General features: G+C 46.5%; 1 protein-coding gene across 2 annotated transcripts in view; it reads left to right on the forward strand.

The window, feature by feature from the left end:
• The first annotated feature begins 4162 nt into the window (after nt 1-4162).
• Nucleotides 4163-13170, forward strand: part of TRIM72 (tripartite motif containing 72) — a 53809-nt gene continuing 44801 nt past the window's right edge. The window contains exon 1 of one of the 2 annotated variants that reach the window (XM_068243772.1): nt 4163-4248. The gene's annotated coding sequence lies outside the window, so the exon portion shown is untranslated. Of the gene's footprint in view, nt 4249-4356; nt 4472-13170 lie in introns of those variants that run through there. The other variant, XM_068243771.1, reaches the window with a different exon arrangement.

The following is a 13170-nucleotide window of genomic DNA, read 5'->3' on the forward strand; positions in this document are numbered from 1 at the left end:
AATCTAACAGAAAATTGTATGGTGTGTACCTAGCATAATGCTGGGTACACATGATGATTTTTTCGGTCGATTTTCTGTTCAACCGATTTTCAATTCGATTTTCCAGTCGATTTCCCACTCCATTCTCTTATCTTGTCTTATTAATTTCCATTCACTTCTATGAGAAATCGACCAGAAAAATGATCAAAAACAATGTTGGACATGACGGAAAATATCTATCGAACCATCTACCTAACACAAAATTGTATGGTGTGTACCTGGCATAAAGCAAGCCTGAGGCTTTCCTTTAGAGAAAAACATTTCTTTATTACAGCTGATACAAATTCTGAAATAAACCTGCAGTGTGTCTACTTCCTGCTTTTTAATGGAGCAGACATACTGTTCAAGTGAACCTAAACTGATGAATAAAAAAAATAAAAAAGAGTTTAAATTATCTGGGGCTTCTACCAACCACCGCCTGCAGACATCCTGTACCCATGCCATCACTCACCGATCCTCCGGTTCCTAGCAGCGACCTAATTTCATTGTGATGTGTAGCCCCGGTCCACGCCCCCTGATCGCTGATCACATGCGCATTACCAAAAACTTTCTATTGTGTTTGCGCAGAACACTCCCAGAGACAGGAGCGGGATTGAGGGCACGGCAATTGCCGGCCGAAAGAGGGTCGCTGCATAGAATCCCAGGTAAGTTAAAGAGGAACTCCAGTGAACATTTTACTGTTGGCAGGTGATGTAGCTGCTGCATGGTTTTTGGCAGTTAGAAACAGCTGTAACAGCTATTTCCCACAATGCAACAAGGTTCACAGACAGGAAACTGCCACAAAAAGTCGAACTTTTCTTGTGGAAGGGGTTTCTTGTGGGAGGGGTTTCACCACAATATCAGCCATACAGCGCCCCCTGGTGGTCTGTTTGTGAAAAGGAATAGCTTTCTCATGTAAAAGGGGGTATCAGCTACTGATTGGGATAAAGTTCAATATTTGGTCGGAGTTTCTCTTTAAAAGCTGGGTGCACACTTGTCAGTGCAAGAAAGGTCAAGTTTTCTGCCTTGTGTGTTTGCGTTTTTTAGCATTTCATGTTTGTAATGCGTTTAAGTGCGTTTTCTGTGCGTTCGCGTTTTTTAGCATTTTGCGTGCGTTTTAATGCATTTGCGGTTCGCATATACAAAATACATATGCCTTTTGCATGTGTTTTTCTATTGCGTCTTATGCTAATCACTAGGAAGACAACAGGAAGTGGAAATACATCAGAAAACATAGGTTTTAAAAAAAAACGCACATAAAAACGCATACAAAATACATTACATTGCGGCACCATTGACTCTTATTATGTGCATTTTTGATGTGTTACTGAAATATATGCATTACATAGTTAAATAGTTATTTCGGTTAAAAAAGGACATACGTCCATCAAGTTCAACCAGAGAACAAAGTACAACTCCAGCCTGCTCCCTCACATATCCCTGTTGATCCAGAGGAAGGTGAAACCCCCCCCCCCACAAGGCATGGTCCAATTAGCCCCAAAAGGGAAAAATTCCTTCCCGACTCCAGATGGCACGCAGATAAAATCCCTGGATCAACATCATTAGGCATAACCTAGTAATTGTAGCCATGGATGTCTTTCAACGCAAGGAGAGCATCTAAGCCCCCTTTAAATGCAGGTATAGAGTTTGCCATAACGACTTCCTGTGGCAATGCATTCCACATCTTAATCACTCTTACTGTAAAGAACCCTTTCCTAAATAAATGGCTAAACCGTTTTTCCTCCATGCGCAGATCGTGTCCTCTAGTCCTTTGAGAAGGCCTAGGGACAAAAAGCTCATCCGCCAAGCTATTATATTGCCCTCTGATGTATTTATACATGTTAATTAGATCTCCTCTAAGGCGTCTTTTCTCTAGACTAAATAAACCCAGTTTATCTAACCTTTCTTGGTAAGCGAGACCTTCCATCCCACGCATCAATTTTGTTGCTCGTCTCTGCACCTGCTCTAAAACTGCAATATCCTTCCTGTAATGTGGTGCCCAGAACTGAATTCCATATTCCAGATGTGGCCTTACTAGAGAGTTAAACAGAGGCAACCAGCGTTTTTAAAAAACGCATATTACAAAACGCATACCCATGCGATTTTTTATGTGGTCCATTGAGTAATATTATATGCATAAAGGCAACACTCGCGTATCTGCCTAACGTGTTCCCAACCAAACTTTTTTTATTCATCCTGTGTTTATTAATTAGCTGCACTGCCACGGAAGCGGAGATTCCTGAGCTGACACAGCTGAAGAGATCAAATTACACATGTGATTAGCCACCGATGAGGGGGAATCAGTCAGGCTGAACTCTCTAAATACACACAGGGTGCATTTCTCTATGTTTTCCTTCTGTCCTGTGGAAAAGATCAGGTCCACTGTAAACAATACCAGTTGCCTGGCAGTCCTGCTGATCTATTTGGCTGCAGTAGTGTCTAAATAACACCAGAAACAAGCATGCAGCTAATCTTGTCAGATCGGACTATAATGTCAGTGACACCTGATCTGCTGCATGTTTGTGTCTATGGCTAAAAGTATTGGAGGCAGAGGATCAATAAGTTAGCCAGGCAACTGGTATTGTTTAAAAGGAAATACATATGGCAGCCTTCATAGTCTCAATTCAGTTGTCCTTTAAATTTCCTCTGTGTACTTCAGGTCCCCTCCAGTGTTCCGCTGCCAGCCTGATTATAGTCTGTCATTTGGCTTGGTCAACGCACTGTGGTAAAAACGCTGCTCTGCCCGCAAACCTTGATTGCATTCTGCGCATGGGCAGTTCATAAAGACTTGTAACTGCGCATGCGCAGGATGCTCCCAGCTGCGGGAGCGTGTGATCACAGAGGCGTGCGGCTGGGACAGAACATGCACTATTGTAGGCGACACAACCGGGTTGTGGACTTTAATTTGGGGTGACAGTGGAACAATGGACTCTAAAAGGGGCCCATACACCTAGCAATTTTCCTGCCGATATACAGCAGATTCGATCACTGTGATCGAATTTGCTGTGAAATCGTTGCGCAAACGCTGACAGAACGATCAATTTCCGTCCAAAATCAATCGTTCCCGTCGATTCCCGTTGATCCGTCCGTGTTGAAGATTTCGCTCGATCGCCGGCGGGTTGGGAGTGCGTCGATAGCGGTGTTCGAATGCCCGACGACCGACGGTAGCGGCAATACATTACCTGCTCCGGCCGGCGCGAGTCCCCCTCGGTCCCCGCAGCTTCTTCTCCGCGCTGGGTTCCGGACCGGCTGCAGCTTCATTGAACTTCCTGTCCCGGCAGGAAGCTTAAACAGTAGAGCGCCCTCTACTGTTTAAGCTTCCCCGCACAGGCAGTTCAATGAAGCTGCAGCCGATCCGGAACCCAGCGCGGAGAAGAAGCCGCAGGGACAGAGGGGGACTCGCGCCGGCCTAACCCTAAGACCCCGCTGGTAGTGCCAAAACCTAAGGACCCCCTGGTAGTGCCTAGCCCTTAGCCCCCCTTGGTGCACCTAACCCTAAGTACCCCGCTGGTGGTGCATAAACCTAATACCCCCCTGGTGGTGCTTAACCCTAACACCCCTACTGGTGGTACCTAACCCTAATACACCCCTGGTGGTGCCTAACCCTGAAGCCCCCTTTCCTGATGCCCATTCAGACGTAGAAACAATAACATATTTGATAATGTAAAATTTGTACATACAGTGCAAACCAAATAATAATATGACAAAACTATAACTTTGAAAGTTTCAAAACCATAACATATTTCAAAAACTATAATGTTCTGAAAAAAAAACAATATTTATTGGGAGTCCATTTTTCTGCTTTGGGTGCCATATTTACGATGTTTGCATTAGAGCCTATGGCGCCGCCAATATTGTCCACTAGCCACCGGGTCCTTTTTTCCTGCTACCGTCAGGACAGGGCGGCCCACAAGCACATCATTGAGCACAATCCACGTGACTTCCTGCAGCACAGACTTCTTCTGCTACAGGCAGCAGTTTTCTGAAAGAGTTCAGTCTGAGCCACGCCCTCTTGCAACTAAGCAGCAAAATTAAATCTATCCTTATAATTGTTCAAAATTTTGCAGATGTCTCCTGTTTAAAAGTCTAGCACATGTAATATGTTTAAATATTTTTCGACAATTAGATTGTGTGGAATTGAGAAACCAGGCCAAGAAGATGCAATGGAGAACAATAAAGAAAGTTTGTGGACAGAGGGACAGCTGGTCAGAGCGGTGGACACAGGAGGAGGTGAGGACTGTACAGGGTGTGATGTGACAGCTGCTTCTATCTATCCAGCATGCCACCACCCTCAGCTGTTCCCGGACAGTCAGAAATAAACTGGATGTGGGTGGAGGGGGCTGGGAACTTTTATCACTACTGGGCAATCTGGACTGGTGGTACAAGTCAGCTGCTGGGCGATCTTTCCTCCTGCTCAGAGTCTATCTCGCCTGGTCGGTGTCTGTCTCTACTGGTCAGTAGCCAACTCTCCCAGTAATTGTCTGTCTCTTCTGGTCAGTGTCTGTCTCTTCTGGTCAGTAGCCATCTCTCCCAGTAAGTGTCTGTCTCTCTTCTAGTAAGTGCCTGTCTCTTATTCTCAGTGTCTATCTCTTCAGTTCAGTAGCCATCTCTTCTGGTCAGTGTCTGTCTCTTCCAGTCAGTGTCTATCTCTCCTCATCAGTGTCTGTCTCTTCTACTCAGTGTCTGTCTTTACTGCTCAGTAGCCATCTCTTCTGGCCAGTGTCTGTCTCTTCTGCTCAGTGTCTGTCTCTTCCAGTCAGTGTCTATCTCTCCTCGTCGGTGTCTGTCTCTTCTACTCAGTGTCTGTCTTTACTGCTCAGTAGCCATCTCTTCTGGCCAGTGTCTGTCTCTTCTGCTCAGTGTCTGTCTCTTCCAGTCAGTGTCTATCTCTCCTCGTCAGTGTCTGTCTCTCCTGCTCAGTGTCTGTCTCTTCCAGTCAGTGTCTATCTCTCCTCGTCAGTGTCTGTCTCTTCTGCTCAGTGTATGTCTCTACTGCTCAGTAGCCATCTCTTCTGGCCAGTGTCTGTCTCTTCTGCTCAGTGTCTGTCTCTACTGCTCAGTAGCCATCTCTTCTGGCCAGTGTCTGTCTCTTCTGCTCAGTGTCTGTCTCTACTGCTCAGTAGCCATCTCTTCTGGCCAGTGTCTGTCTTTTATGCTCAGTGTCTGTCTCTTATGCTCAGTAGCCATCTCTCCTAGTCTGCCTCTACTGGTTAGTACCCATCTATTTTAGTTAGTGTCTGTCTCTCTTGGTCAATGTCTGTCTATCAAGTTCACTGTCTGTCTCATCCGGTCTGTGTCTAGCTCATCTTATTAGTGCTTGTCTTACTTGATGGCCCATACACACGGGCTACAACTGTCGCCACAAACACGTGGCACGCGCATGTTGCGGCGACAGGTCCTCCTTGTGTATGAGGCGCGCGCCACAAACTGTCGCTACTCAGAGCTGTCGCCAGGCGATTGACTTGGCCAATCGCCGGCAACAGCTGTCGCAGCAACCGTCGCTAGTCCGCCACGCGTACTGCGTGAGTATGTGCGGACTAGCAACAGCTACCCACAGCTAGAAGGGAGCTTCCGGCGGGGGGACGAAACTTTCGGCGACAGCTTCCACCGCATCTCTGCCTGTTGGGCAGAAACGTGTAGACAGCTGTCGCTCAGGCGGAGCTGTCGCCGAGCTGTTGCGCACACGTCTCCTGTGTGCTAGCAACAGCAACAACGGTACCCCGTGTGTATGAGCCTTAAAAAAAAAAAAAAACACACATTTATATCGTGCTTTTCTCCTGGCGGACTCAAAGCACCAGAGTTGCAGCCACAAGGATGCGCTCTACAGGCAGTAGCAGTGTTAGGGAGACTTGCCTAAGGTCTCCTACTGAATAGGTGATGGCTTACTGAACAGGCAGAACCGAGATTCGAACCCTGGTTTCCTGTGTCAGAGGCAGAGCCCTTAACCATTACACCATCCAGCCACTGTGGGCCCGTACGCATAGGTTGCCTATCCCTTGGACAACATCGCTGAGCTGATGCTGTACAGACGCTGAGTCAGTTATACAGTGATGATGTGTACTATTACAATACAGGCAGATGGAGGGATGATGGGGAAGCTCAGCCGTGATGTCGCCCAGCAGGCGAGACAAGCTGTGGCACAAAGGTATCAGTTGTCTCTTGGCCAAGCTGATCCACCTCGGGTATCATTTGCAGGACTACAGTTGTGGCCTACTGTACACAGGCTTGATTATCTGCTTCAAACAGCGTGTGTATAGGACTTTAGTGAACGATTGCCTCATTTGATTAGTGTCTGTCTACTGGTTCGATTAAGGGTGCCCATACATTACTCCAATTTCGGCATAGATATCTGCCCGATTTAATCATAAGGATGGAATTGGACAGATGCAACAACATGGTCTCCCGATCAATCATTTTGAACTATTTCTGGTCAAAATTGGTCGAGAGGATCAATCAGGCATGTTAGAAAATCGTGGTCGCAATGGCTTGATTGTAAATCTCTATTGTAAATCTGTCTGTAGTGTGTGTGGGCAGGCAATAGATCCCTCTCTGTTTAGAAATGATTGGAGAGAGATCTATCTGAAGGTCAATCTTGTGGGAGAGGGAGAGGTGTACGGTTACCTTTACTCTCCAATGGCTGGTGTCTCTCTCGTCTGTTCAGTGTCTCTCTCGTCTGTTCAGTGTCTCTCCCTCCTGGTCAATGTCTACATTTCCCAGCAAGCATGTGCCTCACCTGTTCATTGTAAGCCACTTCTCATGATTGATTGTCTCTCATGGTTCATCTGTTTCTCTCCTCATTAGTGTGATGGGTCTAATCCGATCTTTGAATGTATCTCTTAATGACTATCTCAATCTCTGTTGAGTGTCTCTCATGATTACTGTGTTCCTTTTAGCCCTTGTGTTCCTCTCCTGCTTGGGGATTTTGTTCTGCTTATCCATATATATATGTCTCTTGACCAATAAATGTCTCTCCTGGTCCATGTGTTCCTCTCCTAGTCAGTGACTGACTCTCCTGGTCCATGCGTTCCTCTCCTAGTCTCTGACTGACTCTCTTGGTCCATGTGTTCCTCTCCTAGTCAGTGACTGACTCTCCTGGTCCATGTATTCCTCTCCTAGTCAGTGACTGACTCTCCTGGTCCATGTATTCCTCTCCTAGTCAGTGACTGACTCTCCTGGTCCATGTATTCCTCTCCTAGTCAGTGTCAGTGACTGACTCTCCTGGTCCATGTGTTCCTCTCCTAGTCAGTGACTGACTCTCCTGGTCCATGTATTCCTCTCCTAGTCAGTGACTGACTCTCCTGGTCCATGTATTCCTCTCCTAGTCAGTGACTGACTCTCCTGGCCCATGTGTTCCTCTCCTAGTCTCTGACTGACTCTCTTGGTCCATGTGTTCCTCTCCTAGTCAGTGACTGACTCTCCTGGTCCATGTATTCCTCTCCTAGTCAGTGACTGACTCTCCTGGTCCATGTATTCCTCTCCTAGTCAGTGTCAGTGACTGACTCTCCTGGTCCATGTGTTCCTCTCCTAGTCAGTGACTGACTCTCCTGGTCCATGTATTCCTCTCCTAGTCAGTGACTGACTCTCCTGGTCCATGTTACATAGTTACTTTGGTTGAAAAAAGACATACGTCCATCGAGTTCAACCAGTACAAAGTACAACTCCAGCCTGCTCCCTCACATATCCCTGTTGATCCAGAGGAAGGCGAAAAAACCCTTACAAGGTAAAAATTCCTTCCCGACTCCAGATGGCAATCAGATAAAATCCCTGGATCAACATCATTGGCATTACCTAGTAATTGTAGCCATGGATGTCATTCAACGCAAGGAAAGCATCTAAGCCCCCTTTAAATGCAGGTATAGAGTTTGCCATAACGACTTCCTGTGGCAATGCATTCCACATCTTAATCACTCTTACTGTAAAGAACCCTTTCCTAAATAAATGGCTAAAACGTTTTTCCTCCATGCGCAGATCATGTCCTCTAGTCCTTTGAGAAGGCCTAGGGACAAAAAGCTCATCCGCTAAGCTATTATATTGCCCTCTGATGTATTTATACATGTTAATTAGATCTCCTCTAAGGCGTCTTTTCTCTAGACTAAATAAACCCAGTTTATCTAACCTTTCTTGGTAAGTGAGACCTTCCATCCCACGTATCAATTTTGTTGCTCGTCTCTGCACCTGCTCTAAAACTGCAATATCTTTTTTGTAATGTGGTGCCCAGAACTGAATTCCATATTCCAGATGTGGCCTTACTAGAGAGTTAAACAGGGGCAATATTATGCTAGCATCTCGAGTTTTTATTTCCCTTTTAATGCATCCCAAAATTTTGTTAGCTTTAGCTGCAGCGGCTTGGCATTGAGTACGATTATTTAACTTGTTGTCGATGAGTACTCCTAAGTCCTTCTCCAAGTTTGATGTTCCCAACTGTATCCCATTTATTTTGTATGGTGTTAGACCATTGGTACGACCAAAATGCATGACTTTACATTTGTCAACATTGAATTTCATCTGCCATGTATGTGCCCATATAGCCATCCTATCCAGATCCTGTTGCAATATAACACTATCTTCCTTAGAGTTGATAATTCTGCACAATTTTGTATCATCTGCAAAAATAGCAACATTGCTCACTACTGTATCCACTAGGTCATTAATAAATAAATTGAAGAGCACTGGACCCAGTACAGACCCCTGTGGGACCCCACTGCTAACAGTCTCCCATTTTGAGTATGATCCATTGACCACAACTCTTTGTTTTCTGTCCATTAGCCAGTTCCCTATCCAAGCACACAGACTCTTCCCCAGTCCTTGCATCCTCATCTTTTGCACCAGACTTCTGTGGGGAACAGTGTCGAAGGCCTTAGCAAAGTCTAAGTATATCACATCTACAGCATTCCCAATATCCATATTAGCATTCACTACCTCATAAAAGCTGAGCATGTTAGTCAAACAGGACCTGTCTTTAGTAAACCCATGTTGATGCTGAGAAATAAGATTATTTTCTACTATGAAGTCATGTATAGTATCTCTTAGTAACCCCTCAAATAGTTTGCATACAACTGATGTTAAGCTTACAGGTCTATAATTTCCTGGATCTGATTTTTTGCCCTTCTTAAATAATGGGAAAACGTGGGCTGTACGCCAATCCACTGGGACTCTGCCAGTTGCAAGAGAGTCACAAAAGATAAGATAAAGGGGTTTATCTATAACTGAACTTAATTCCCTTAGGACCCGAGGATGCATGCCATCCGGGCCAGGTGCCTTGTCTATTTTTAATTTATTTAGTCTTGCCTTTACTTCTTCCTGCGTTAAGTATTTAATATTACAGTTAGAAGATTGAGACTCTTCCGCCTCTGTAATTTGCAACAGTGCTGTTTCCTTTGTAAAGACAGAAGCAAAGAAAGCATTTAATAACTCTGCCTTACCTTGGTCATCCACCATTGAGTTTCCACCTTCATCCTTTAGGAGTCCTATACAGTCAACCTTTCTTTTTTTAGAGTTGATGTACTTGTAAAACTTTTTTGGGTTAGATTTGATATCCCTAGCGATTTGATTTTCAGCTTCGATCTTTGCCAGCCTAATTTCTTTTTTACAATTTTTATTGCACTCCTTGTAATTGCTGAGTGCAGCCTCGGACCCCTCCTGTTTTAGGACCTTATAGGCATTCTTTTTCCTCTTCATTTTATCTCTAACCTTTCTATTCATCCATAGAGGCCTTTTTTTATTCCTAGACATTTTGTTTCCATATGGGATATACATACTACAATATTGATTGAGAATACGTTTAAAAGCTTGCCATTTCCCTTCAGTGTCGTCCCCTTGTAGTACATTATCCCAGTTCACCAAACTTAGTGCCTGCCTAATTTGATTGAACTTTGCTTTTCTAAAATTCATAGTTTTATTCCTCTCCTAGTCAGTGACTGACTCTCCTGGTCCATGTGTTCCTCTCCTAGTCAGTGACTGACTCTCCTGGTCCATGTGTTCCTCTCCTAGTCAGTGACTGACTCTCCTAGTCCATGTATTCCTCTCCTAGTCAGTGACTGACTCTCCTGGTCCATGTGTTCCTCTCCTAGTCTCTGACGGACTCTCCTGGTCCATGTGTTCCTCTACTAGTCTCTGCCTGACTCTCCTGGTCCAAGTGTTCCTCTCCTAGTCTCTGACTGACTCTCCTGGTCCATGTGTTCCTCTCCTAGTGAGTGACTGACTCTCCTGGTCCATGTATTCCTCTCCTAGTCAGTGACTGACTCTCCTGGTCCATGTGTGCCTCTCCTAGTCAGTGACTGACTCTCCTGGTCCATGTGTTCCTCTCCTAGTCAGTGACTGACTCTCCTGGTCCATGTATTCCTCTCCTAGTCAGTGACTGACTCTCCTTGTCCATGTATTCCTCTCCTAGTCAGTGACTGACTTTCCTGGTCCATGTGTTCCTCTCCTAGTCAGTGACTGACTCTTCTGGTCCATATGTTCCTCTCCTAGTCAGTGACTGACTCTCCTGGTCCATGTGTTCCTCTCCTAGTCAGTGACTGACTCTCCTGGTCCATGTATTCCTCTCCTAGTTAGTGACTGACTCGCCTGGTCCATGTATTCCTCTCCTAGTCAGTGAATGACTCTCCTGGTCCATGTGTTCCTCTCCTAGTCTCTGCCTGACTCTCCTGGTCCATGTATTCCTCTCCTAGTGAGTGACTGACTCTCCTGGTCCATGTATTCCTCTCCTAGTCCGTGACTGACTCTCCTGGTCCATGTGTTACTCTCCTAGTCAGTGCCTGACTCTCCCGGTCCATGTGTTCCTCTCCTAGTCTCTGACGGACTCTCCTGGTCCATGTGTTCCTCTCCTAGTCAGTGACTGACTCTCCTGGTCCATGTGTTCCTCGCCTAGTCAGTGACTGACTCTTCTGGTCCATGTATTCCTCTCCTAGTCAGTGACTGACTCTCCTGGTCCATGTGGTCCTCTCCTAATCAGTGACTGACTCTCCCGGTCCATGTGTTCCTCTCCTAGTCTCTGTCTGACTCTCCTGGTCCATGTATTTTTCTCCTGGTCAGTGACTGATTCTCCTGGTCCATGTGTTCCTCTCCTAGTCAGTGACTGACTCTCCTGGTCCATGTGTACCTCTCCTAGTCATTGACTGACTCTCCTGGTCCATGTGTTCCTCTCCTAGTCAGTGACTGACTCTCCTGGTCCATGTATTCCTCTCCTAGTCTCTGCCTGACTCTCCTGGTCCATGTATTCCTCTCCTAGTCGTTGAATGACTCTCCTGGTCCATGTATTCCTCTCTTAGTCAGTGACTGACTCTCCTGGTCCATGTGTTCCTCTCCTAGTCTCTGACAGACTCTCCTGGTCCATGTATTCCTCTCCTAGTCGTTGAATGACTCTCCTAGTCCATGTGTTCCTCTCCTAGTCTCTGACAGACTCTCCTGGTCCATGTATTCCTCTCCTAGTCAGTGACTAACTCTCCTGGTCCATGTATTCCTCTCCTAGTCAGTGACTGACTCTCCTGGTCCATGTATTCCTCTCCTAGTCAGTGACTGACTCTCCTGGTCCATGTATTCCTCTCCTAGTCAGTGTCAGTGACTGACTCTCCTGGTCCATGTGTTCCTCTCCTAGTCAGTGACTGACTCTCCTGGTCCATGTATTCCTCTCCTAGTCAGTGACTGACTCTCCTGGTCCATGTATTCCTCTCCTAGTCAGTGACTGACTCTCCTGGCCCATGTGTTCCTCTCCTAGTCTCTGACTGACTCTCTTGGTCCATGTGTTCCTCTCCTAGTCAGTGACTGACTCTCCTGGTCCATGTATTCCTCTCCTAGTCAGTGACTGACTCTCCTGGTCCATGTATTCCTCTCCTAGTCAGTGTCAGTGACTGACTCTCCTGGTCCATGTGTTCCTCTCCTAGTCAGTGACTGACTCTCCTGGTCCATGTATTCCTCTCCTAGTCAGTGACTGACTCTCCTGGTCCATGTATTCCTCTCCTAGTCAGTGACTGACTCTCCTGGTCCATGTGTTCCTCTCCTAGTCAGTGACTGACTCTCCTGGTCCATGTGTTCCTCTCCTAGTCAGTGACTGACTCTCCTAGTCCATGTATTCCTCTCCTAGTCAGTGACTGACTCTCCTGGTCCATGTGTTCCTCTCCTAGTCTCTGACGGACTCTCCTGGTCCATGTGTTCCTCTACTAGTCTCTGCCTGACTCTCCTGGTCCAAGTGTTCCTCTCCTAGTCTCTGACTGACTCTCCTGGTCCATGTGTTCCTCTCCTAGTGAGTGACTGACTCTCCTGGTCCATGTATTCCTCTCCTAGTCAGTGACTGACTCTCCTGGTCCATGTGTGCCTCTCCTAGTCAGTGACTGACTCTCCTGGTCCATGTGTTCCTCTCCTAGTCAGTGACTGACTCTCCTGGTCCATGTATTCCTCTCCTAGTCAGTGACTGACTCTCCTTGTCCATGTATTCCTCTCCTAGTCAGTGACTGACTTTCCTGGTCCATGTGTTCCTCTCCTAGTCAGTGACTGACTCTTCTGGTCCATATGTTCCTCTCCTAGTCAGTGACTGACTCTCCTGGTCCATGTGTTCCTCTCCTAGTCAGTGACTGACTCTCCTGGTCCATGTATTCCTCTCCTAGTTAGTGACTGACTCGCCTGGTCCATGTATTCCTCTCCTAGTCAGTGAATGACTCTCCTGGTCCATGTGTTCCTCTCCTAGTCTCTGCCTGACTCTCCTGGTCCATGTATTCCTCTCCTAGTGAGTGACTGACTCTCCTGGTCCATGTATTCCTCTCCTAGTCCGTGACTGACTCTCCTGGTCCATGTGTTACTCTCCTAGTCAGTGCCTGACTCTCCCGGTCCATGTGTTCCTCTCCTAGTCTCTGACGGACTCTCCTGGTCCATGTGTTCCTCTCCTAGTCAGTGACTGACTCTCCTGGTCCATGTGTTCCTCGCCTAGTCAGTGACTGACTCTTCTGGTCCATGTATTCCTCTCCTAGTCAGTGACTGACTCTCCTGGTCCATGTGGTCCTCTCCTAATCAGTGACTGACTCTCCCGGTCCATGTGTTCCTCTCCTAGTCTCTGTCTGACTCTCCTGGTCCATGTATTTTTCTCCTGGTCAGTGACTGATTCTCCTGGTCCATGTGTTCCTCTCCTAGTCAGTGACTGACTCTCCTGGTCCATGTGTA

Source organism: Hyperolius riggenbachi, chromosome 7, assembly GCF_040937935.1.
Source record: "Hyperolius riggenbachi isolate aHypRig1 chromosome 7, aHypRig1.pri, whole genome shotgun sequence".
NCBI lineage: Eukaryota > Metazoa > Chordata > Amphibia > Anura > Hyperoliidae > Hyperolius > Hyperolius riggenbachi.